Source organism: Chrysemys picta, chromosome 13, assembly GCF_011386835.1.
Source record: "Chrysemys picta bellii isolate R12L10 chromosome 13, ASM1138683v2, whole genome shotgun sequence".
In the NCBI taxonomy this organism is placed as follows: Eukaryota; Metazoa; Chordata; order Testudines; family Emydidae; genus Chrysemys; species Chrysemys picta.
The window spans coordinates 33,174,378-33,200,261 of record NC_088803.1 but is presented as its reverse complement, the minus strand read 5'-3'; the positions used below and the strand labels follow the sequence as shown (position 1 = coordinate 33,200,261).

Below are 25,884 nucleotides of genomic sequence, written 5' to 3'. Positions count from 1 at the left end.
TGAAAAACTGCATAAGGTATAGGTGCAAATGCCGCATCCCTCTGGATCTAAATGCAAGAGCCTCTACTGCTTGAGCTAAGAGACCAACCTCTGCTAGCCAGGACTACAGCAGACTCAACCACCTTTGTCTATGGCTGAGCTACCACTAGAGGGGGACAGCACAATACTGAGACTGTTACATAGGGCCTCTCAATAGTAACTGTAGTAAACAGCTGTTGATTTCACCTACTAAGAATTCCCAAAATTCATCCTTACTTAATGGCCCAAACCAACCCTACTGTGTGCCTAGGTTCTCTCCAAGCTTCAAATCATAGTGCATGGTCTAAATCATTAGAAATATTCTATTTTTACCAATGTGGTTTCAAAATTCAGACTGCTTGGGCTGGAGAAAGCTCAAGTCTCATGAAGAAAACTAAGATTTAGAGTGGGAAGTGAAATGTGTAAATTGCTATTCAGCAACCACTGTCAAAAGACTGAGCTAAAGAGCAAGCAGGAAGCAAGTGAGGATTCATAGATTTTAAGGCCACAAAGGACCTTTATGATCATCAAGGCTGATCTCCTAAATAACACAGGCCATAGACTTTTATCCCATACTTCTTGTATTTGGGCTGTCATTAATCACAGTTAATGCATGTGATTAATGCAAAATAAATTAACTAGATTAAAAAAATATTTGTGATTAATCACAATTTTAATCACACTGTTAAACAATAATAGAATACCAGTTTAAATTTATTATAAATATTTTTGGATCTTTCCTACATTTTCTAATATATTGATTTCAATTACAACACAGAACACAAAGTCTACAGTGCTCATATTATTATTATTAAATATTTTCACTAAAAAAGATAAAGCAAAAGAAATAGTATTTTTCAATTCACCTCACACAAGTCCACTCAGTCTTACTTCTTGTTCAGCCAATTGCTAAGACAAACAAGTTTGTTTACATTTGCTGGAGATAATGCTGCTCACTTCTTATTTACAATGTCACCTGAAAGTGAGAACAGGCGATCACACAGCACTGTTGTAGCTGCTGTTGCAAAGTATTTACGTGCCATTCGTATGCCCCTTCGTGCTTTGACTTGTAGATTCTAGCGTTTTACATGGTTTTGGTTTTGAGTGCATTTATGTAAAAAAAAAATTCTACATTTGTAAGTTTCACTTTCACAATAAAGAGATTGCACTACAGTACTTGTATGAGGTGAATTGAAAAATAAAATTTCTTTTATTTTTTTACAGTGCAAATATTTGTAATAAAAATAATATAAGGATTGCTACTGCACTTCGCATATGTGCAGTGATTTAGGAAGGGTATGGAAAGACTGCTGACACGCTCTCCTGCACTAGCACGTCCATGGAAAACTACCCTAAATATTTTGAAGACAGATGTCATTTGGTGCATTCAAAAATGTAATACACTTGCCAGAAGCATCTTTTTGAGCCCCAGATCAGAGTCCTGTCTCACAGGGATGAATAAGCTGTATCTGAAACTGGGAAGAAGTTCCATCAGTGGCAAGAAAATCTTATTCACTTCAAACACTGATATCATGCAACCAAGTCTGTGTCACCTACTGGTGAGTGTGTGTTACAAGTCCCCCTCCCCCCACAATGCTAATCATAGAACATATGAATTTTTACAGCCCCCTCTCCTCCTCTAGAGAGCTTTGACTCTGTAGCTACTAGTGCTCTTGGATCTGGAGGTCCCCATTCAAACATCCCTGGTGCATTAACCAAAATGGAGGATGTCATATACACAGATCAGGAGTGAGCCCCAAAGCCTGATCCTCTAGATCAACTAGATTTTCAGCTTTCAAAACAGCTACCACCCTTTATCTGCATGAGCACAAATATCCAACCACATTTAACGAACAGCCCCTCAAGGATGCAACTGTTGAGAGTTACGAAATAAACTCCCATACAGCTCCAAGACTCCGCTGTGCCACATCCAGTATGAAGGTTTCCGGCTGTGGGTCGGAGTATATAATAGGCCTGATTTATAGTTATCAGCATGGGACCTGATTCGAAAGCTCAATCACCGTGACTTCCCACAGTGGGGTTCACATGCTGTAACGGGTCTCGAAATTGGAGAGGAATTTACCTCCTGCTGCCAAACATTACATAACAATCAACAGAAAACAAGCGGAGAACGGTGGGGGGTCCTCATCATTAGCCTGCACAGTCATGTTAATGAAGATGGTGCACACACTCATCTATCTGGATTTATTATGGAGCTTGCCAGACTGTAGGATTACGCGGATACAAGAGACGGGAAAGACAACATACATGCAGATAGCTTCAAAATTCAAGCTAAACAACTAGAATTTCCAAGTTAATTCCACAATACATTGCTGGAGAAATCAGGGCCAACAGGTCCAAGCCTTGTGGTCACTCGAAGCAAGGAAGTAAATGGGCCTTTTGAGGTGGCTAGAACTACCTGAGTTACAAGGATGCTGTGTGTCTGTACAAAACTAAGGGCATGTCTACACTACAATCTTAAATCCACCTACGTTAGGTCAATTTTCAGTCACTGCAGTGGCTGATGTCCACACTACCCTCCTTCTGTCGGTGGTGCACGTCCTCCCCAGGAGCCCTCCCACCAACTGAAAAGCAGCAGTGTGGAGGGTGAGATCCAGGGCTCTCAGCTCCGCACAGCTCTCTGCGGGGAGCCCAGCTACTGCCCGGGGCTTCTCGCCTATCCATTCCCAGACGAAAGCGGGGGTGGGAGGCCACCCAGGACTTCTGGCTTCCGGTGAGGAGATCAATGCCCAGAGTCCATGAGGGGAGGGAAGACAGCCAGGCTCTCAGCAGATTGCTGCATGTGGAGCTGAGAGCCTGGCCACATTACCCATCTTCAGTCAGTGGCAGTGCTCCTGGTGAGGACACACACACCACCAACAGAAGGAGGGGAATGTGGATATGAACCACCACAGTAATTACTGTGATAGTTGCAAGTCTACCTAGGTCAACTTACGTCTCTAGTGTAGACATGCCCATAATAATTAAGCCTCAAGACCCAGGCAGGAATGTGTTACGTATTTTAACAGAAAGGTATTGAGAAGCACAGAGGGTAAGTGACGTGCCAAAGGTTAAATAGCAACTCAGTGACAGAGCAACGAACAGCACTCTAGAACTCCCAATTCTCAGTCCCTTGCTCTAATCATTAGAAATATTTCTTCTTCCATCCTAGCCAGCTAGTTATTGACGTTTGCTCTTGGGGGTGAAAGCAGTGAGTTCATTCTAAAACTCCAGCAATGCACAAGGTTAAAAAGGGGTCAAGACACTTTAAAACCATTCAACTTGATTTTCCATGGACTAGACCAGTCCATTTCTCCTACTCCAATGTCCCCTAAATGCAGAGCATCACTAATGGCCTGAGATTCTTCCCCTTAATGTTTCAGATATTCTTTGTAGATCATTAAGCTATGGATCCATTTCATATTATTTCTTTTAAACAAATTAAAAGTGACAGTTTTAAACAATCATCATGTTATAATCAAATAATCTGGAATGTCATTAGGTTTGTAGATTGCCACTTTTGTTTTCTGATTAATGCCATGGTTCCCATTAGAAACACTGCCTCCTCCCTCACCAACCATAAACGACGAGCTCATTAACCCATCTCAGGTGGACTATTTTTATCTCTGGGCTAGTGATAAATCAGAAAAAAATTCTCTTAATATTTTCTCTCTCTTTTTTTATTCTTCTGCCTCCATTTTACTCCCAAGTATGAATGAATTGAACTGGGAACATTTGCAAACTAATGATCATCTCATATTTTAAATGAATAGTCCTCTGCAGCATTCAGCTTAGATTGATCTGTTTGGACTGGGGGTGGGAATTTATCCCTTGCAGGGACAGGACAGGTCAAGTGAGGCCCGCCGCTGAAGATCCGCTTGTTTGCATCTTTATGCTTCTCTGGCAAACCCTCCTGAATACACAGCAAGCTTTCCTGTTAATCTGTTTGAGCCACTGATTGATGTGTCTGTTTGAAACAGACAGTACATATCAAGAAATAAGTTGGTTAAGAGAATACCAAGTAATATATATTTTTAAAAAAAGATGGTTTTAATTCTATGCTGTTGGGCCAAGGTTTTCAAAAGTGACCACTGATTTTAGACCCAACATTAAAGGGGCCAGATTTTCAGAAGGAGGTTGCTCAGCAATTTATGAAATTCAGTCCTCAAATTTCTAAAATTCAGCAGCCAAAAATGGAGACACCTTAAATCACTACTTACTTTTTCTTTTAAATCTTCACCTTAGCTAAAGTCTCAGAAAATTTTAATCAGTAAGATATCGTTCCTGATTTTGTCCCTCTGTATAGACAAACTCTGATTCTCCTCACCCTTGTGTGGCAATAGAGTTGCAGCATATTACAGCCAAATGCCCAGGTGTAAAATTGGGATAGCTCTATTGATGTCAATTTAAACCTGCAGAGAATCTGGCGCTCTGGTTCCATTTTATTTACTTCTCTTTCTGAGAGATCATTAGAAACATCCACAGATAATGTTTTTCAGAATACTACTTGCTATAGATAGAGAATTTCCCATCACTGTTTTTCCTCAGTGTTTAAAAACATATATAACTTTTCCACGGTAATGTACATTTTTTGCTAAATTATTAATTTTAAACAAAAAACAAAGGAATACATCTCTCCAAGAACATGCTGCTCTGAATTACAATGGTTGAGTGTTGCCAAGATTTGGACCCTAGATGCTAATAATATTGCTTTATCAAAAAGTTTTTGTTTTTCATAGATAAAGTGATGGTTTTTGATCTTTTGTGGAGGTTTGATTGAGATAAGCACCCAAAAATGTTAGGTGGTCAATTCTGCTCGTCGCTCTTGTTTCATATGTACCTCCAGGACTTCTCTAATTTATGGGAGGGACCATATCCACAAGCACCGCGGATATATAAGGCACATCACATAAAATTTTGAATCTGACCCATGACACTCAAGCAGAACTCCGTCTTAGTTCTATGGGCACTCAGTGTTTGAAGTTCTGAATCAAATCATTATCCAAACTATCCAACCGCCTTGACCCTACAAAATTGGATTGGAGACTGCATGAGAAGTGGCTGTCATGTGAATTCTGGTCTGGCTGGAAATACCAAAAGCCACCTTTTACATTTTTGACACTTGTGTGCGTGATACATCAGAAAGCAAGGAATTTCAAATTCCATTGGAACAGCTTTTAGAAACAAACCATTATCCACATTCGATTAAATCTCAACTACATTTCACCTTCAGGTGGAGGTTCCATATTGGTTCAAACCAGCCAGTCTTGTTCCCTAGTTCCCAGTTCAAATGAGTAGATAACCCATCATCTTCAAGTTATGGGTTGGAGGAGAATCTGAACAGTAAGTATGTGAGCTATAACCAATATTTCCTTGCCTTGTATTATTGCTTAGCCTGGAAATTCTGGTTACATTAAATCTTTAGGTGGTGAACACCACTACAGCTTTGGTGCAACACCCTAATACAGCAGCATTTGTGACAACCTAATGCTACAGAATTTGCTTGCTCTCCTTTCAAAGATTGCTATTTCAGAAGTAACACAAGAATCCCAAGGAGCACCATAGGAATTGTCTTGGGGGGGGGGGGCACATATGAGAAGTCCACAGTGGAACTTAAGACCTCCAACCCTGCAAGAGGATGCAGCAAGTGTGAACACTTATGGCCATGTGGAGTCTCATTGAAGTCAACAGCAATCTGCAGAGGTGTAAGGGTTTGCCCTTTTGCAGTTCCCATTGCAGGGCCTACCTCAGACAAAAAGAATTTCTGAAAACATTCTTTAGTTGCATTTCACTTTTGCTACGATCTCCTAAAAGCATACTGGGCACCTCACAACATGGAGAAATTATATGAACCCTTTCTTAAAGGGCTTCCAGACCAAGAATGGACAGGACATACTAGGACAACAAGACACTGAGTGGAGCATACAGCATGGTAATTCAGCAAAAACTAGTGCACAGCATGGTGAGGAAAGGGGTTCTTCCCTGTTTATTTTATTTTTTTTAATTATTATTATTTGCATTAAGGTAGCACCTAGAGGCCAACCAAGAATGGGGCCTATCGTACTGGGCACTGCACAAAACAGTTGTAGAGAAAGTTGTTATTAAGAGTTGCTGTAAAGAGCTGCTCAAAGGAAGCCATTTGCACCACCCCAGGAGTCTTATTGGTCCTACAGTACTGTACCCTGGAACAATGCTACATACTCCTGAGTGACATCTACTGGCACCCTGCCTACCTGCTAACTCTTTACACATAGATACAGATAATGCTCCTGTAACAGGTTGTAGGAAGTATCTTGAATGAGAAGAAGGCATGTAGGCCAATTCAAGGATGCCCTACTTAGAAGTGGCACAGAAGCTTCCGCTTAGCATTAAGTGACCAAACTGGGGTGGGGGGGGGGGGAGAGAATTGTCCCTGTAACACTGGCAGACAAGGTGCCAGCTCATGCCTAGGTCCCTAGGCCTCACTGAACATTGACAAATGCATAAGTAAAAACCAGTCTGGCTCACCTGTAGGTGAGTTTTGTTAAAATAGATGTTAAGTTTGTGTTTAGCATTTAGACTTAAGGAAATGCTTGTAGTACTAATATTATAACATCTGTTCCCCACATTATAAGGTTATATTAAGTGTTGGCATTGTAATCCTCTGTAATCTTGTAAGTCATCAAACAGGAAAGGAACATTAATGTAGAAATGCTGACTTGCTACAGAAGGTGCTGCCCACCAAGAAGGCCCATTGAAACCAAATGAGCCGTTGTGCAACGTCAAAGAACAAAGACATTGCTTATTGCTCCCCTGCAGCCATGAAGAGCAGACCTGCAGGTGGACTCATCCCATCAGCTCGAACTCTGGGGGAAGGGAATAAAAATCTTTGTCAAGAAGAAATTGTTCTCTCTATTCTGCTTGAACTCTGAGGGGGAAAAAGAGTCCTGAGCATAAGCAAGAGATCCCCAGCTGTTTGGCCTGGGCTAGTCCTAGAGGATTTATAGAGCTTGCTTATTACAGCAGCTTCTATTGGACGCTTCGAAGCCTAAATCTTTTGTATGTGTATATTTTCCTACTTTAACCTTGTAAATAACACATCTTTTTCCTACTTAATAAATCTTTAGATAGCTTATTGTAGGATTGGCTAAAAGTATTGTCTTTGGTATGAGATCTGAGGTACAATTGAGCCGGATTAAGTGACTGGTCCTTCGGGACTAGGAGTAACCTGAGTATTATTGTGGTTTTTGGTGTAAGAGACCATCTATCACAAAGGCAAGCTTGCCTAGGTGGCAAGATAGAACGGAATACCCAAGGGGACTGGCTGTGACTCCCTGTTAAGGCTCTCACAGTGCTTGGGGAGTTCACACTTGATACTTGGTTGGTGAAATCTAAGTGTAGAACACACAACCCATTTGGGGTTTGTGCCTGGTTTGTAAACACCTGCTCTGTGGTTGGTACTCACATTTGTGAGTTTCTGTACACAGCTTGACAGTTCTGATTCTGCTCATTGCTCTCCTGTACCCTTCTTGCTGCCCCAAATCCAGCTACGGCTTCTGATGAAGAAACCAGTAACATCAATGTTTCCTCTGGTTCTCATTGGCCCTTGTGAACTACAGGCAGAAAAAGCCTGGCCTCATTGACCCAAACTACATCTCTTACAGATTGCAAGAAAAATAAGAGCCTGTCCTCCCTTATTTAAAAGAAGGGCTGTTAGGGTCTGACCTAACATAAATAAATAAATAAATAAATCTCTGCTAATAAAGATTATAGGAGTGAAATTTACACTGGATGTAAGTATGATCCTGGAGTCTTTCTGGGTTTCTTTGTTTTTTTGGCATGCTGCCCTGGCATGATTTACACTGAGATAACATGTTGGAGCTTCCACCATTAAAAGGAATTAAATAAAAATGCAATAAAGGAGTACAAAATCAATCCGCTTACAGTTTTGTTCAATAACAATTCATGAAGGATGGGTGGGGAGGCCCATATGAAACACATCAGTTCAATGAGGGGCTCTATCAAGCCCACAGCCATTAGAGAGTAGCAGCGGGATTGGATTATTGAACATTAGCATGAGTTAGCTGAATGGCAGTGTGTTGAATATGCCTCAGTTCCCCTATCATTCCAAACTCTGTCATTGCTCCTAGTTAATAGTGCATCTATCGCCTGAACTAATGGCGAACAAAAGCACAGGAGACGGGGTGATGACCTTGAATGAGAAGCTGATGCATGAGGATTCTCCAACAAGATCTCTCCCGCCCCCCAGGGAAGCTGGAAAAGTACAATACAGCAAATCAACCTCTGAAATCAGTGGAGTTGCATCTGCTTACCCCAAAGCTAAATTTGGCCTAGTGTGATAGTTTTTGCTCTTGTGTGCCCCTTTTCCCCTTTGAAGGTTTTTCTTTATCTTTAAAATGAATTTTTACCCATTTTCCTAATTACAGACTGAAGCTTCAGTGCCCAGCCTAACAAGGATTTCCTCCCCCCAACACCAAGCTGACTCCAGCCCACAAACTATGGTATATCAAAATACTGTAGCTACTCTATTCCAATGGGAATTCTGTTCATGGGGTGGCTACAGAACTAGGCCCAGCATCTTATTCCGAGTGTCATGTCTGATCCAACAGGTTGCATCCATCTTGCAAAACTATCTAGAGTTTCTACTAGAGCAAGAAGATGTTCCACCTATTCAAAGGGGAAAAGGGGCACACAAGACCAAAAATTATCACACTAGGCCAAATTTAGCTTTGGGGTAAAGCAGATGCAACTCCACTGATTTCAGTTTAAGTAAATTCATCCCCCATGTGTTTGTGTTCCCCCTTTGGGGAGTTGCTCTCCCTGAATATTTATCCCATAGAATTCAACTAGTAGAAATATTTGTTGAAAGGGAATTTGTGTTGCATGAGCAAGCTAAGTGTGCCACGTTGCCCTCTGGTGGCTGGTATACACAAGGAGGTCACAGTCTGCTAAGAGTTCAGCTCAAATGGTAGATACCCATGGTTTTGGGGCTGAAACGCTCAGGTTCTATACTGGCTGAAGACTGGGGTGTGTGGGGGAAGGAATCATTATATTTGCAGACCTATCCAATAAGGAAATAGGAACATTTTTTGACCAACCAGAAGTATCCAATATTGCTCATACCAAAAATATTGAGCACTGAAAAAGCTAGAGATAAAGCAGAATTAAAGTTCTCCCAACAGTTTGGATGAAAACAGAGTGAATCTTGGACACTGGCCTCCTCTACTGTTCATGCCACCTGAGCATCAGGGCTTCCTAGTGCTTCAGTAGCATTCCACAAAGTGACAATACATGGGAACAGCCAGGTCCCTATCCTCCAGCGTGGTGAGTGACCATGCTGTTCAGATGCATAGAAAGGTACATGGCCTTTATACTCACATCGAGGCAGCTCAGTTTTCAGGCCCATGAGAGGTGTTTCAAACTTCACTTTCTGCTTTAAGTACTTACCCCTCAGAAATCAGACACAAGGCCATGTTAGCCTCCTACTTCCTGTACAGCTCCTGAACTTCTCTAAGAGATGCTTTAAGCCAAGCAAAACTGCACTAGCAGTGATTTCCTGGTAGGTTTTTCTTGGCTGTTCCAGTACATTGACTAGAAGGACAATAACCTCTAGCTTGTTTAACAACTTGCACAGCAGGGACAATTACACTCCTTTTAATTGGCTCCTGGGGTTTAATCATCTCCTGGGACACAGCTTCCGGCGTTTCTCATTAACTGCCAGCTCACATTTTCTTGTTCTGTGGAGGACAGGATATGCTGCAGAATGACACACCAAAGGAGGGTCTTTCTCTTTCAGAAATTATAGACTAATGGCACTGGAGCAGGGCAAGGCTCTCTCTCATTCTCACACACCCTTTCCCCAAGGCAGTGGAGTCCTGCTCTACACAACATGCAATAACCCTATTATTCCTGCCCTTTGCATGACACCACCAGCTCCACCGAGACCCAGATTTGATTGCATAGTCCACACTAAATTTCAACAAAACAACTGAAACTGGGAGAGAGAGATTTGATCGGGATACTGACCGGAGAAAAACAATTGGTAGCATTTTAACCAGCTCTCCAACCTATTACAGATCTACTGCGATGCTTACCCATTTAGGCATGGGGAGCACCTTTCACTATATATTACCATTGCCCCAAATGTCTGGATGTTTTAGCTACATGTTCCCAGGCTTAAATGGCTCCCCAACTACATGTGAAAATACTGTAGTGAGCCCCAGCTGAGAGTGAGGGAAAGAATTTGGCCAGTGGAACACACTGCATTAACCAGAGAGTAGAGGGCTCCATAATGCTGAGAGAACAGGAAAAAGGACATGACATCCTGAGGACAGGGTCAAGGGGGCCAGGGGCTGCATGAGCACAGAAGCAGCAGGATGGAGGTGGCCACTTAGGAGCTGACAATGGAGAGAAGGCCAGGCAGTGTAGGGCCTGGGAGTAAAAACTGGACAAGGGCCAGTAGGAGTTGCAGGAGGAGGATCCTATAGGTCTGAGGAAGCCTGATACTATGTTTTGGGTGTCAGCACCTGGGGTTATACGGGTTATACGGTGGTCAGAGTGATTTGTCATTTTTGCTCCCCACAGCTCCTTGACTACAGATGTTGGAAATAACCTGGGAGAATTAAGTTACAATAACCACGTTACACAGATCAATCCCAAGAGCTTTGGCTCATCCTTAACTTCCTGCAAACTTTAGAGGAGTTTTGCTGACACCCAAAACATAGTATCAGGCTTCCTCAGACCTATGGGGAGGTGGGGAGAAGGGGGGGGGGGGGGAAGAGACCAAAGAAGACAAGGACTTGCATGGAGTCCACTCTGTACAAGATTGCTGCCCCCCTCCCCAAAGGGACCAACACATGCACACTCAATATCTCTTACACAGGTTTTACACCAGTGTGTAATCTCATTGAATTCAATTGAAGTTATTGCTGATTTACACAGGCGTAACAAACTGTAGATCCAAAACATAGGTATGTATTTAGAGTCAGTTGGAAAAGGGTATTTAATGAAAAGTTTTTAGAGAAATATTATTTTCATTCAAATGTCCATGTAATTTTTTGTTTAATGAAAATTTTGGTTGGTGGGGGGGGGGGGGAAGACTGCATAAAAAGGGGGGATAAAAAGGAGAGAGAAAGTGAGGGGGTTTTTTAACCACCAAAATGAGATGAGAAAATCTTTAGAAAAATTGTCAAAAAATGAAAAATTCAACCAAAATGAACATATTCATTTGGATCCAAAAGTCATTTTCCATGGGGAAAAAAAACTGAATTAAAAAGTTTCCACCAACTCTAATAATAATGCCCAAGACATATATAGATCACATGACTTTTTCATACTCAGACAGGTGAGTGCACATGGAGTGTTATGATCTAATCACCCACAAGTCAATGGACAAAAAGTAAAATGATTATAATAGTGGTACATGTAGCTTTGCAAATGATCGGATGTTTTCTCTATACTCTTTTACATTTTGATGTACCTTGTCTGCAGAGGCAGCTGACGTTTTATAAGGAATACCTGATGCAGTATGTTACAACGGAGATGCACACTGCACGGTGAGGGTGAAATCCTGGCTCCAGTCAAGTCGGAAGTTTTGCCATTGATTTCAGTGGAGCAAAATTTAGACCACTTTTGATTCTCCTTGCTTTGTTGTTTCCCTCAATCTAAATCAAGAATTCACTCAGATTGAAGATACAGGTTGCTCTGGTATATGAAAAACATGAGTAGGTCATTTGAATTGTAAGGCCCATTTTGACTGGGGGATAGAGAGGCATACTGAGGTTAGAAAAGCAATGCGAAAGAGAGGTACCTGCTCCTTCCCAGGCAGACAGAGCCAGCAGCTGGTCACATGAGCATGAATCAAAGACAATACACAATGCAGAAAACAGAAAAGGAAATCTGACATGTGGTGAAGGAACAAACGTTGTGTGTTAAACTTACACTGGCAGGACCATGAGATCCAAGTAGTTTTCTATTACTCCTCAGCTACGCTTGGCAGGTTTGTTTGATTTTTCCCGTCAGGATCCTGCAGTTAAGTTCTCTTTACTGGGGGGAGGGGAGTGCGGTGCTGGGAAAGGGACTGAGAAGCAAGAATCTGTCAAACAGTTGTTTTATTTCCTACAGTGCTGGCTGACTGACCAAAATCCTATAAAAAAAAAAAACAAAAAAAATCAAATTCAGGAAAAAACCTGAACATGTCAAGGCTTTTGGAACAAATGGCACAATAAGTTTTTTCCTGTAGCTATAGGCATGTATTTCTTTCTATTCTTTATTTATTTATACCAACCCCTCGAACACACCATTTCTCCCAATGGACTACAAAGGTTCAAAGGGTTTGAGAGCACCGATAAATCACAACCATAGAAACGTCCTGTAGCGAAGTTTGATTCTTATTTACCCGGGGTCTTTGGGCCAGTGCTCAGTCTGTGTTGCAGGAGGCAGATTTACTTCTCCCATGATGCCTTCAATTCACAGAGTGCTCATCTTGCAAGCTGCACCACTCCAGCCCTCTGCTGCTAAAATGGAGCCCACATTTCTAGTCACAGGATTTCATCTTTTGCTTTATCATCCTTTCCCTCCCTCTTCCAGATGCTGATCTGAACTAACTTCTGGTTAGAAATATCTTGGGAGGTGAGTTGCTGAGATTCAAAGAGAATGTGTGTCAGTCACTGCCATATTCACAGGGGATGTCCAGATCCAAAAGACTTTCTCCTTAAGTCACCTGTAGTTATGACTCCCTCTTTAAGGTAGCTCTTGGAACCCTGGCATAATGTATAGTGACATAGGGTAGGCGAGTATGCAGGTATGTACATCACAGAAAGGGCGGGAAAGAGAATTTTTAGTAACAGGAGGGAGGGTACTTTACCTATTTTTAGACTTGTTGGATGGGCAATTCTGTGCCTAATTTGCATACACAATTCAGTTCAGCAGGCACAAAGGTAATTATAAATTAATTTAATTTGAGTGCATATCCATGGAAAGTATGAGCTGTTCATTCAGCTCTAACTCAAAATAAAACAAACCCAAAATACACCACCACTAACAGACGAATCTCAGAACTGAAGTTTGGCCCAGATAAGCATCTGAAGTGACAGATGTTTCTCCAGACCTTTCTCCATTGATTTGCCTCATTGGTATCCATGACCTCATCTATTGTCTTTTTGACCAACATTGGGGTGAGCAAGTTTCATTCACAGGAATATTCAAGGAAAGCAAAAAGCATTACAAGGGCTGCCATTATTTAATTGCATTGAATATTTGTATGGGTAGTGTTCTTATGGTCGTTATGAAGCCCTTTTAATCAGCCACCCAGTAGATTCATCATACAATTTATTACACACATTCACAGGTAAGTTCTGAACAGATAAGAAATGCCATGTTTTATAAAAATTTACATAATCCAATCAGGGAACAATACCTAGTGACTTAGATGAATCAGTCATATGGCACAAATAGTAACTATCCACATGCAGTGATGATGGTCATGTAAATAACTGGACAGAAGGCTGGATTAACAGGGACTAATCAGAGCAATCAATTTGGGAGCGATCCCCAAATTAAAATTTATTCACATAAATGGTTCAAACATTCACAAATTAAACATGTGGAAAATGTCTCATCACTGGGTAATTCATAAATATAATGGTCTAAATCTGTCAGATTGATTGCAATGAACTCAACTGTTGGCTACAGTGGGACCATGATATGCCCTAAATACATACCATTTCAAATGCACTGTTAAGATGTGCAGAAAATCACCTTCTCAGACACCAGTGGATTTGAACCCTTGAGGGATCCCCACAGCTCTTAAGAGAGTCCAATTATTGTCAATAATGGGATAAGAGTCTGGAATGGAAATTCTGGCAAAACCCCAAGAGCAGACGAACAGAGTAACTGCATGCCAGAAAGCAGTTTGCTTACAGAACTGGCAGCCTTGTAACAATAACCCTTTTAAAGAGATGAGCCCAGTGTACAGTAGTAAGCTAGTTCAAAGGCTCGTGAAGTGATGGACCTGGGGACCATGCGGTATCAGAGGGCACTATTAGTATATCCTTCCAGTAAGGTCTAGATGGCTCAGGGGCTTGGTAATGGGCTTTTACACAGCCAGCCCAATTGTTCAAAGCCAGCCCAAGTTGGCAGCAACCAAAAGTCATCTGGAGATGATAGTCTAACAGCCACATTTCACAGTCAAATTCCTATTGGCAGAACTCAATATCATAAAAACTATCAACAGGTTTAACTGGCAGCATCAGAGGCCAAAAATGAATTGGACTTGGAGAATGAATTACTGTGCGTCCCTAGAAGTCAGATGTGGGGCACTGTGGGGAAACTTGTGCTTCTGCTGTACCTGTTACGTGGATAAAGAGGTCTGTAGGGCTGTCTGGCCCCTTTTGCTAGCAATAAATGCACTATTATATGCCATTCTTGCATAACGTTATTGTTAACTGGAACTCAAAGCTACTTAATTTCAGCAATTAGAGTCCAGCCTTGATCCCCTCCCTGGTTCTGATCCTACCCAGAGGGAATCTGCCAAGCTCATGGAGCAGCCACCGACTCCAAGGTTGGTAGGAAAAAGCACAGATCTGGGAGTCAGAAGCATTTGAATTTGAATTTTGGTGCCGCCACTGATTTACTGTGATCTCCAGCAAGGGACTTGAACTCAGTGCCTCTGTTTCCCCATATATAAAATGGGGGAGAATACCTCACTCAGAGGGATGGTGGGAGGCTCAATCGATTCATGTTTGTTTTATAACACTGTGCAAGTGCCAGGTGTTGGCATGCAGTCTCCTCAATAATTCCTACCAGCCCTGATCTCCCAAATCTAGTCTTATTTTGATTATCAAATCTTCTGAGCAGGAAACGTGCCGTGTCTGTTTGTAAAGCCCCAAGTAATTTATAATGCAACATAAATACTTTATAATCACTCAGCCTTGCAAAATTCTATTCATCCACAATAAATCACTTTTTATGTCAAGCAAGTAAAACATTATTAGTGTTTTATTATTATTATTATTATTATCAGCTCCAGCAGAGGACGGACATGTAGGTGATGTCTGGGCTAGCAAACGTGCATAAAAAAAACTTGCAAGGCTAATATCTGAGAACTTGAAGGAAGCAATCAGGGTGTTTAACATTCTGAAAAAGGAGACTTCCCCTCAGTAGTAACAATGGAAAATTTCAGATCATTGAAGCATGTGGCTCAATCTTTTTAACAGACAAAGAGACAATGGAATGCTCGCCTTGTTGAGACCTACTTTAGGCTTAACATCAGTTTGGACTTAGTATAATAATTACAATTGTGTTTGTGTTGTGTGCAATGTATGATGAACTCGTTAAAAAAAACGAACAAGAGCTCATTCCCCAATCAATGGAAGCAAAAAGCCATCTAACATAATGGACAGATATAATCATCATGCACTCTGTTAGACATACTGAGTGATTGATACAAGGGGGGGGGGTTAAATTATGATGATCTGTAAAGATGTGGCTGAAACAGAGAGAGGGGGAGAATCATTTTTAATATGATTAATATTACAGCAGAGAGGGGAGAAAGGAAAGAGATGGGATTTGGTCCCTTTTAACACTCTACTCCCATGCAGTGCTGCTTAGCAGAAAAGCCTTCCAGCTGAGGGCTATGAAACAGTTATCACTGCTAGGTGATTAAGTTACTAATTCTTCAGGGAGAAGACATTTAGAGGCCCATATTAAAGGAGAGCAAGGCAAAATTACATTCCGTTTCAATTTGGTTTAGCAATTCTAGTGATTTAGTTAAATGAAAAGCAATTGTTCCAATTAATAGTATTGAATGTTATTCATCAAAAGTGTCAAAACAGCTGTGTTGGTGCATTAGTAACCTAGTCTCTTGTCAGAGATATGGATAATTCCCCAGGATTGAACTGGGGAAAACGGCACAGCATCCAGGAGCTTCAGAGGGAACTGAAAGATGGGGGAGGGGGGTAAAATAATCACTGACTTGTCATGCTTCTACTAGGCTCTGTATTGCATCCCATATATCATTTTATCTCCTGCAGGGACAACTGTCTGAGCTGGAGCCAAAGAGGGCAGGGGACATTCCTGAACATGTGAACTTACCTGCCATTGTCTCCAGGTCCATCATGGGGATCCTGGGCAAAGCGTGCTTCCCCCAGGCGAGCCCAGCACTCTTAACCAGAGCTGGGGGAGGGGGGTCACAGCCACCTCCTCTCCTTCATCCCAGACATCAGGAAGTGTAGCACCATCATCAGTGCTAGTTTTGCCCAGAGGGAGCACAATGAGGAGGAATAGGACCAGCCTCTGCTAGCATTTAGCAACTGTTTGGATCTATACACGTGATCTATGGTGGCCACTGTCTCATGGAACCCATCCATCAAAACAGCGATTAAGGATCTAAGAGGAAAAGTTTGGATGTAACCCCTGAATACAATGGGGTAATAAAACACAATGGTGCTGCTAGCCTGGGAATATGACACTCTGGCACGAGACGGGCCCTTCTATTTCGGGATAAACAGAGCCCAGTCTGAACACGGACGAGGGCATCCTGGAGCTCATTAATCTGTTTGGGAATGACAGAGACAGGATAACAGGTCTGATAAGGGTTTCCTCCAGCCTTTTCCTCACACAGCACAGGCCCCTCCAGCCGCTTCAGTTATCTCCACTCAATAAGGCTTTATACACTTCCTCCCGGAACCCATAATTACCGTCTCAGTGCAGGCGATACCATCATCTTCCTTTCCTTTCAAATTTCCACAGCCTTTTTATGAGAGATTAGAGAGCCTTGTCTCTTTTGGACTCCACTGTTTGTTTTCTCCCTGAACCAGTCAAAGAAGAAAAATACATACAATGTACCTGAGTTGAAGGACAGGGGAAAATGATCCCAAATGCCCAAAAGGTTCAGCAGTGGAGGAGAAGTGCTTCTCATGGACGTATGAGGCTACCAAGGTGGCCTGTTGTTGCTAGGTGAGCTGTGTGCTGGGCTCATTCTATAGCGTAACTGGGAGCGGCCTACATGATTCTCTAGGTTGTGCCACCTGCCAGTGGCCCCAAGCTGCTGAACAGCCCCAGCCATACTCCACACACTGGCAGCATAAATGTGTGGGGGGAAGAAGTCTACACTGCTCTACGTGAAGGATCCTGACACTGGGATGATCGTCCCATGGTCAGCTGTGCCATCTTAAAGGCAGCGGTTTAGCACAAAGTGGCCACACCACATAGATTTTAAAGGCCAGATTAAACAATCACAACAGACCTATCCGACCTCCTCCATAACAGGTCATAGGGCTTCCCTGATTTTATTCCTATTTGAACTAAAGCAGCTCTTTTAGAAAAACCATCCAGTTTTGATTGAAAAATTTCCCCATGATGGAGACTCCTCCACAGGCCTTGGTAAGTTGTTCCAAAGATTAAAGATTCACTGTTAAAAAATCTGCCTTATGAAAGGATCTGGGGCAGACATCTAACCACTGACTTGCAACACTACACATCCTTCTTGGAGGATTGCCACAAGGGGCTCTAACCGTAACATACGTGCAGTACCAGTTACAAGCCCATCTTGAAGTCTACAAGACAGGCTCAGTGTTCTACAGATCTTCCCCTTTCTCTGCAAGCCCAGCTGGTAGGGCAGCTGGGGAGACCCAGCTTTGTTGCATATGACAAGGCAGTGCCCCAAGGTGACGGGACCACAACAGGTGCAGGGTCATGACCTATTGAGACTCACGTGCTCTCTGCGCTCCTTACCAATTGCCCTTCCCCTTTTTCTGTCTTCCCTTCTCAGTTCTATTCCCTTCCTTCCCTCCCTCTTTCCCCAACCCACTTTGCTCCCATTTACGCTCACCTTCCTGGTGCTATTCCCCCTGGCAACATTCCTCTCCCCATAATAAAATAGATAAATGAAAGCTTTTAAAAAATGGAACTAATAAGGTGCCTTAGCAGAAACTGCCTCTAGGAGACAAGAAGTCTCCCACACATCCCAAGGATGAAGGGGAGCATGTCCACTGTTTCACTCCTCTGAGGGGGGGACCATACATCTGCTCCAAGGCCAAACACCATTGCGAGTCAGTATGGAGAGTGCTAGAGCTGTGGTCCCATCTCACTCCCCTTCCCCACTCAGTCCTTTTGGGGTGGCTTGTACCCCGGTAGTCGCTAGCAGAGAGCAGTCCTTGTGTTTGAGTGTGTAGGGTCAGAGGCCTACAAGAGAAAGTTGCACGGGTTAACTTGTGTGATTTTAATCAGTACAAACTCCTCTGTGGATGCTTATTTTGCAATGAGTGTTAGCTAAACCAAAATAAACTTTGTTTAAACTAAAATAAGAGTTCAGCCTTTGGCACTGGTTTGGCTAAAGCACGTTATCTTAAGTTAAACCGGTGTCGCTTTTTTGTTTAGACAAGGCCTAAGATCACGGAGGGTAACTGTAGCATAATGGACGGGTAAATGGTCCTGGGGGGGGGGGGGGGGGGGGAATTGACAAATAGATTTTCCTTCTTTTTTCTTTTTTTAGTTCAATTTTTGGTGCCCTGAAATTTTCTGTGAGGCAAATTTGACAAATCGGTTCATCGGGGGGAGGATATTTTAGTTTTAGTTTTTTCATTTGAAAAAAAAAAATGGGGAAAAATGGTTTGTTTGAATCAAACCAGATCCTTTCTCCCAGATTTTTGTGTCCTGTATCATAACAGAAAAATCCACTAGTTGCTCAGCTGTAATGGTAACAGGCTTTCCCAGCTTTATACACCGTAAAAATAAATAATAATGAAACATCCTCTCTAGGCAATAGCAGATCCCAGCACTTTATCGAGACCTCTCTGAGCCTTGGCTCAGAATCATGTCAATGGGATCATATAGCATAATTCTAGAAAAAACTCATGTGCACAAAGGATATTCACTCATTAGACTTGCCCTGTGTTTTACCAGACTGTGGGTGTTTTGTTATTTTGCTAAAAAAAACCTGCTGAAAACTCTCAATATTAGTTCCACTCCAGGCATATCAGCTAACAAAAACTACTATCTACCTATAGTTGCAATTTAGCCCACCTAGCATGCAGAAAGTATGGGCTTTAAAAAGAACAGAAATGTATTCTTCTGGACTACATTCTTTACTTAAAACCAAGAGTCTCAACAAAACCTCTTAAAAATCACAGCCCAGACTCTTCAGTTAGTAACTCCTATTTTTCCCCATATAACAATATATGTCCTTTATAAGGAAGGCACTGCAATTGTTAGTGCCTTCAGGGCGAGGAGGATTACTGATGATAAAGCTGAGCATTTAATATGCATGAGTGATATTAAGTGGGCCTGTCTATTTTAGCTTGGATGACTCTATACAACATTTGTATTGTTGAGTCACATTTCATATAACACTTAACGAACATCATTATGTTAAGGCCTGCTTTACAAAAGCCCAATATATATTGCCCTGATTTTACGAATGGGGAAATTGAGGCACAGAGATGTTAAGTGTCATATAGCAGTTCCATTGCAGAATCAGGAATAGGACATTCAAATCTCCCGACTCCTACTCCAGAACTCTATGCTCTGCACCACACTTCCTGGCAAAGGTAAAATGCTGCATCAACAATACCAGCAAAATACCAACTTCCTACATTAAAATGAAACTTTTAAGCAAAATACATCAGCTCCTTCTCAATGCACCAATATAAGTAATATTCTTAATATCAGAGATCTCTAAATTTCAGATTTTCAGTGCGTATGGCAGCAAGTGAACTGACTCCTAAGAACTTTAACTTATCAGTTATACCGGAACCGGATATGCTGAAGGACCACTTGTCAGCAATATAGAATGGGCCCAGCCACTCACTCCTACTAACAGGAATTGCTTCTTTACTATATGTTTTGGGCAACTAGAAATGCCACTATGTAATTATTTGCAATTGTACAAGTTAGACATGTTGTAAGTACAGCTAGTCAGCAATTGGGATTCCCTCTGCCTTGTGGAAAATTTGACTTTTTAATAAAAGAGTTAAAATAAAAATGGAATAGTTTGACTTAGAAACGCCACTGCAGAGCACCCTATTCCCATTATCCTCCGTAGCCTGGGATCCCTGAGAGGACTGTGTCCCCCATGATGCACCATTGCTTCCCTCTTAGTGAGGGGAAGAGTTGCACCGTGTGAGTGTCATGCCACAATCCATCATGGGAGATGAACTCCAGCTGAGGACCTGGAATGGAGCGATGAGGTAATTGAACTACATCTCCCAGGAAGCACCATGGTGGCATATCCAAATCAGTGTTTTTCAGTTTTTGGATGAAAATTGAACAGTTTTTGCTTTATAGTTATTTGGTTTTGACAAAAATTTAAAGGTGTCTGCTTGCCACAAAAAATGTGTGGGGAAAATATGGTTTGCTGACTCAAAAACAAAACAAAAAAAAACCCACACACCAAAAAAACAAAACAAAACAAAACAAAAAACACATAATTTTCTATCCAAACAGTATAGATGGAACATTTTCTACCAACCCTAATTGCAAGAAGAGTTGGTAAAAAAAAAACACTGCAATTTTTTGTTATTTAGATGAATTCACAAAAAGATTCTGCTAGCTCCCTTATGAATTCTGCAAGAACTCAAGAAAAAAAGATGCAGTAATCAATTAGAACTAAAATAATTATATTATAAGCACCACAGAATAATGTTTCCAAGTGTGCATTTGTTAAATACAGGGCACACATCCTGAGAATACTAATTAAAAAATAAAAACGAACATTAAACTAGAGATTTTACTTCAGTTTGGAAGGATAGGAGCTGCAGTATTGCAATTGCAGATCTTTGTATTTAGAGCACAAAACTATTATTCTCCTAAAAGATTATGGGCTTCTGTACACTGGGAAATTGATCAGCATGGCTATAACAAGTAATTATTAGACTATAGCTATGCCAGCATAACTCTGGCATGTGAACACTATTCCAGAATAAAAGTGACTTTATTCTAGAATAATTACTGTGCTTTGGAAATGGAGTAACTATTCCAGAATAAAGTTACTTTTATTCCATAATTGAGGGCCCACACAGAATTATTCTAGAAAAGCTATAGCAGAATAATGTATTCCTCTATAGCTATGCCAGTCAGTTTCCCTGTGTAGACAAGCAAATCCATTTAAAATTGCTGTTATAATCGATTGTTACAATTTAACCTCTTCCATGCCAAGTGATATACAAAGTTTTGTCCAAGGAATGAGTTTCTCCGGTCCAGTGTACCTGGTAGGCACATCTTGAAATTACATCCAAATGAGTGGGACTTGTTCTGATTGAACTTGCTGAAGACGATGTGCTTGGCAGTAAAAGGGTTAAACAGGGCAATGCAAGACTGCATGTGTTATATTATAGTGATGCTATTATATTATAAATGCTGGAGAATGCATTACTTATGTTTAATATTGAGCTTGCTTATAAAGTAAGTTTCTCTTTCTCCAGTTTTAGAGACGCCTGCCTCCAATAGTAATATGAAGTAAGGATCAGGCAGAGGTGCTTAGTCGAGAGCATTTGGAAGGAGTCACCCACACACCTGTTAGTGTTGGGAAAAATTCAGGGATGTTAGAACAGGAAACAATGAAAACATTTTGAGTCATCTGCTCATTGTATCCCATGTCCTATGGTTTAATAACTAAGGACAGAGGGGAATCTCAAAGGGTTAGGAACTCAGTTTTAGTTCATTTAAGGATTTTAAAAGTTTGGATGTTTATTTGAACCTCATCCAAAAATATGTGACCCTTTTACAGCTGCAAAGCTGGGCTGGAAATACTTTCTGATGAGATTTTTTTGGCACTTCCACTTCTCATCACAGCTTTAAGCCAAAATTGGAAACAAGTCTCTGAACCATAAAAAGTGTTCAAGTTGGTACTTTGAAATGGATCAGGGCTAGTGCCTTGCAGAGAATTTAATCCTTTAACAAGGTTGTTTTTTTATTCCTATATCAAGGACACATCTGAGAGAACTTTGATATTCTGTAGAAGTTTTGGTACTTAGAACACTCCCTGTCCACACTGTGGTTAAACCTGATTAGCAACCATGGCTAAACAGTTTTTTGACAGCATGGTTCTAGAACATGATCATAACAGGGTTCTTAAGAAAGAAATCGCTCTCCACAATGATCTGGGAAACAGTTTTAGAAACAGGCTAGCGGCAACTGTATTTAACCCATTAAAGATCCTCAGGAAACAGCCTCAAAACACTTCTGCATTTATAGTTTTGTTTTCTCACAAGGCAGAGCCAGATTAAGGCAAAGGTAATATAGGCGGTGCCAAGAGCTCCAGCTCCTCGAACCAAGTGATCACCTCAGAATTCCAGCATTCATTTAAAAAATTCAATTGCCAAGGAGGCTTTAAAACTAGAACCGATCATGACTAAAGCAGCACTACTGGACTGAGTCTGCAAAAAAAATAGGCTCTGAGAGATGTGACTTGCCCCAGGTATCTCAGTAAGGTCGTCATTGCAGGACCTGTGTAACCCACACACCTCCTGGGTGTGGTGTTCTGTCCCATCTAGTGGCACTGAGACCACTTGAGAGAGAGGGAGATAGAGATTAATGAGTCTGCTGTACAGCCTATGGGACACTTGTAACGCTGATAGACCCTGGTCACTGGCGGGTGGGATCGAACCTGGGATCTCTGGAGCTATATGCATGAGCCTCTACAGCATGAGCTAAAAGTCATATGCCTCTTAGCTAAGACTATAGAGCAAATTCAATCTCTTTAAGTGGTCTCGATGCCACTAGCTAGGACAGAATACCACACCCAGGAGGTGTGTGGCTTACAACTGCTCTGAGGGGTCTGCTAACACCACCCCTGCAGAGGACCATGTATAGCAGGAAGTGAAGACTACAGTGGGCCTGGCTCACCCACCCAAGCTGATACAACCTGGCTGCTAGGGTAAGTACTAGAGGGTCCCCTCCTTGGAAGACAGGAGCCCCCTTGCTACTGAAGGGACAGTGGCAGTTGCTGGCATTCCTGGAGAGAAGGGGGCCCTATACCACTGCCACTCCAAGTGAAGGTGAGGGGGAGGCACAATAATGAAGCAGAACACAGGTGTCCCCATGTTGTACACACAGGACAACAGGTTGCCTGAATCCAGTCCTGCCTAAGGAGGCCATTTTTGAGCTTCTACAACCAAAAGATATGGGTTTCACAGTACTTCTACCATCTGGAATTGAAATATCAGAAGACCAGCTCTCCATAATTGCCTTCCTAAGGCTTTAAAAAGAAAAACACCTGTTAAAAACCCAGTACAATGGTCCACATCCCTGAGGTCCTGTTTAAGGACTCAGCAAAATGGAGTAAAAACAGAATAAGAACCTGAACATCTGGCCCAAACACCAGCCCTTCTTATACCCCTAACAAACACTGTTAGCAAGTTCAACCACAGTTTGGATATGGCCTTTAAAAAAAAAAATAGGCCCTTTCCTTTAAGTGAGCTCCCTGTGGTTTTCTATCACTGAATCTCAGCACTGGATGGTGGCAGCCTTATTGTGGCTGTTTTTCTTCCTAGGTGCAGTTTAATCAGCAATGCCCAGCTGAGATGTAATACACAGAATAGCAGCATCCGACTTCTGGTAGATGTTTGGTTTGCTAATTACCAAGTATCATTTATAGTGTCTCCAACCAGAAGTCATTTGCTATATGCTAAAGAACCCCTTTGCCAGGGATTTTCAGAAGGAATGAGGTGGAGAATCTTAATTGTTAATAAAGCTGGAAGCCACTTTCATATAGGAATGAACTGTGAGTAGCTAACCAAGCTCAAATATATGTAAAGGCTGCAGGTCAACAAAAGGAGGGGGAAAGATTTTTCTTCAGGATAGAAAGTTTGTGAAATTGCTGGTTGTGGATGCCTCCTATGGTCTAATTTCATTGGTAGTATAAGTGAGAGTCTCCGTCACCAATAGCATTAATGAGAAGGCATCTGTACACCTTAACAAGGAGCCTCGGTGCCACCCATTTATCATCTAACACTCATTCCCGCTCTCTTGCACAGAGTTTATACTCTCCTCAGTTTTGGTTTACCTAAGTAAATCATTTAAGGAGAGAATGTTCTTGGTGTAAGCATCCACTTTAATGGCTCAGTCTCAAGATCCTAATGGATCCCTGACTGCATCTACTCATGTAGATAGTAACAAACAGCCCAGAGTCAGAGTTCCCAGTTCTCATGAGTCTCGTGATACTATGGTGTGTCTTAAAAGCCCCAGCTCCCAGATTCAGGTAGGTAAGTGAGAATCTCAACTGTCATTTTAAAAATTTCTTAGTTCGCCAAATTGCAGAGAAAAGATAAACACGTGGCCCAAGTGCACTCTACACACTCAAAAACCAGGAAGCAGATGAAAGGTTTTATTAATTTCATAATTTTAAGCACATCTCATGATTCTTTGGGGCTTTACTCATGATTGTCAATAACGTTTAGTGCTTTCTTCAATCTGTAGCTTTCCAGGGGACTGACTTTCTCTGAGATGTGGCCCTTACCAGTCAGTCAGCTTTTTTCACCTGCAGACTGGGTTACTATAATGGAACGGTCCTTGGAGACGGTAAGCTCCAGCTGGTACAGGACACAGAATTGAACTTTGAGTGGGACTGGCCATAATGCACTCAGAATGCTCATTCTTTCCACTGGCTACCTGTTTGACAAATTTCAGGTCACAGTGCAAACCTCTTTAAATTCAAAGTAAGTTTGATATTTTCTCACTTTTGTTTCTTGCAGTATAAAACACAGAGGAAACTTATGTTAACAGATAGCATTTACCTGCTTCAGAAACAAGCATTCCAAGTACAGCTGGGGAAAGTTCTCAGTTTTGATCAGTCTGTGGCAATGAGTTAAAATTTTGACCAAAAGAGGAAGAAGAAGAAGAAGAAGAAGAAGAAAAAAATCACAATTCCGCCCCCCCCCCCTTTTTTTTTTTTATTCATCTGATCTATGGATCAAGTGAATCCCAATCATTACTGCAACAAAACCAATGCCAGGATGCAACAGAATAAAAATTTAGGATTCTGCCATTTTAAAAATTAACTAGTGATTTTGGGTGCCCAAATTAAGGCATTGTGACAGGGTAGGGCTTCTCCCCAGTTTAATAAGCAATCACTGCCATGCTCAGACTCTTAAGTAGGTTTACCTGTCCAAACATAAACCCATAAAAGACAAAAAAACACAGTTCTTTAGCTCACCCTTTATCCTAGGCTTTCTTGGACTCTGCTCCCAGGGTTCTCTTGTAATCCTACTCCTTCCGAGTCCCAACCAGCTCCCTTCTCACAGCTAGCTCTCATTCAGACCGTTCGGCTCCCCTTCTGGAACACCAGCCCCAGGGCTGTTTCCCTGAGCACATACTGGTTTGTTCCAGGGACCCACTACTGGAATTAGTTTCACTCACCTGTGGTTCCTCTCCCCAGGCTCAGCCTAGACCAATTACTCCTCATCTTCCTTTCCTCTGATAGGCCTTGATAGCCACACAGGTGTATCCCTACTCCTTTTAATTAGCTCAGTTGGGCACACCTGCTCTGACACAGGGGCACTGGGCCTGGTCTACTCACAGGGACCAGCTACCTGTGACAGGCCTCTTAAAGGAGCTTCCTTTTCCAAAGTTGGGTGGCTCCACACTTGGCGAATCCGGCCCCTTTAAGATAGCTTAAGTTGGGTACCCAAAAGTGACTAGCCATTTTTGAAGATCTCGCTTATAGTTCCTAGGCACCTCCCTTTGGGGCACCTCTGAACAGGGAAGCTCCAGAGGGCAAGACATCTGAGTCAACAACATCTGGAATTTTTTTTTTTTTGAACAAAAGAAAACTAGGGAGATGCTGTTCTGACTATCACTTGATCCATACACTGCCTCTTATTTCAGTTCACGCTTTCCCTGAAAGGTTAATTAGTCGCTGTGCTCTGTGAA

At 41.9% G+C, this 25,884-nt stretch overlaps 1 long non-coding RNA gene across 4 annotated transcripts in view; it reads right to left on the bottom strand.

The window, feature by feature from the left end:
• Positions 1–25,597, bottom strand: part of LOC122174506 (uncharacterized) — a 172,183-nt gene extending 146,586 nt beyond the window's left edge. For 2 of the 4 annotated variants that reach the window (XR_010592251.1, XR_010592250.1), the window contains exons 1-3: positions 25,169–25,597; positions 16,716–16,826; positions 11,959–12,163 (exon numbers count right to left, since the gene is read on the bottom strand). This is a non-coding gene — a long non-coding RNA (uncharacterized LOC122174506). Of the gene's footprint in view, positions 1–8,783; positions 9,756–11,958; positions 12,164–16,715; positions 16,827–25,168 lie in introns of those variants that run through there. The other 2 variants (XR_010592252.1, XR_010592249.1) reach the window with 2 other exon arrangements.
• Between the last annotated feature and the right edge of the window lie 287 nt (positions 25,598–25,884).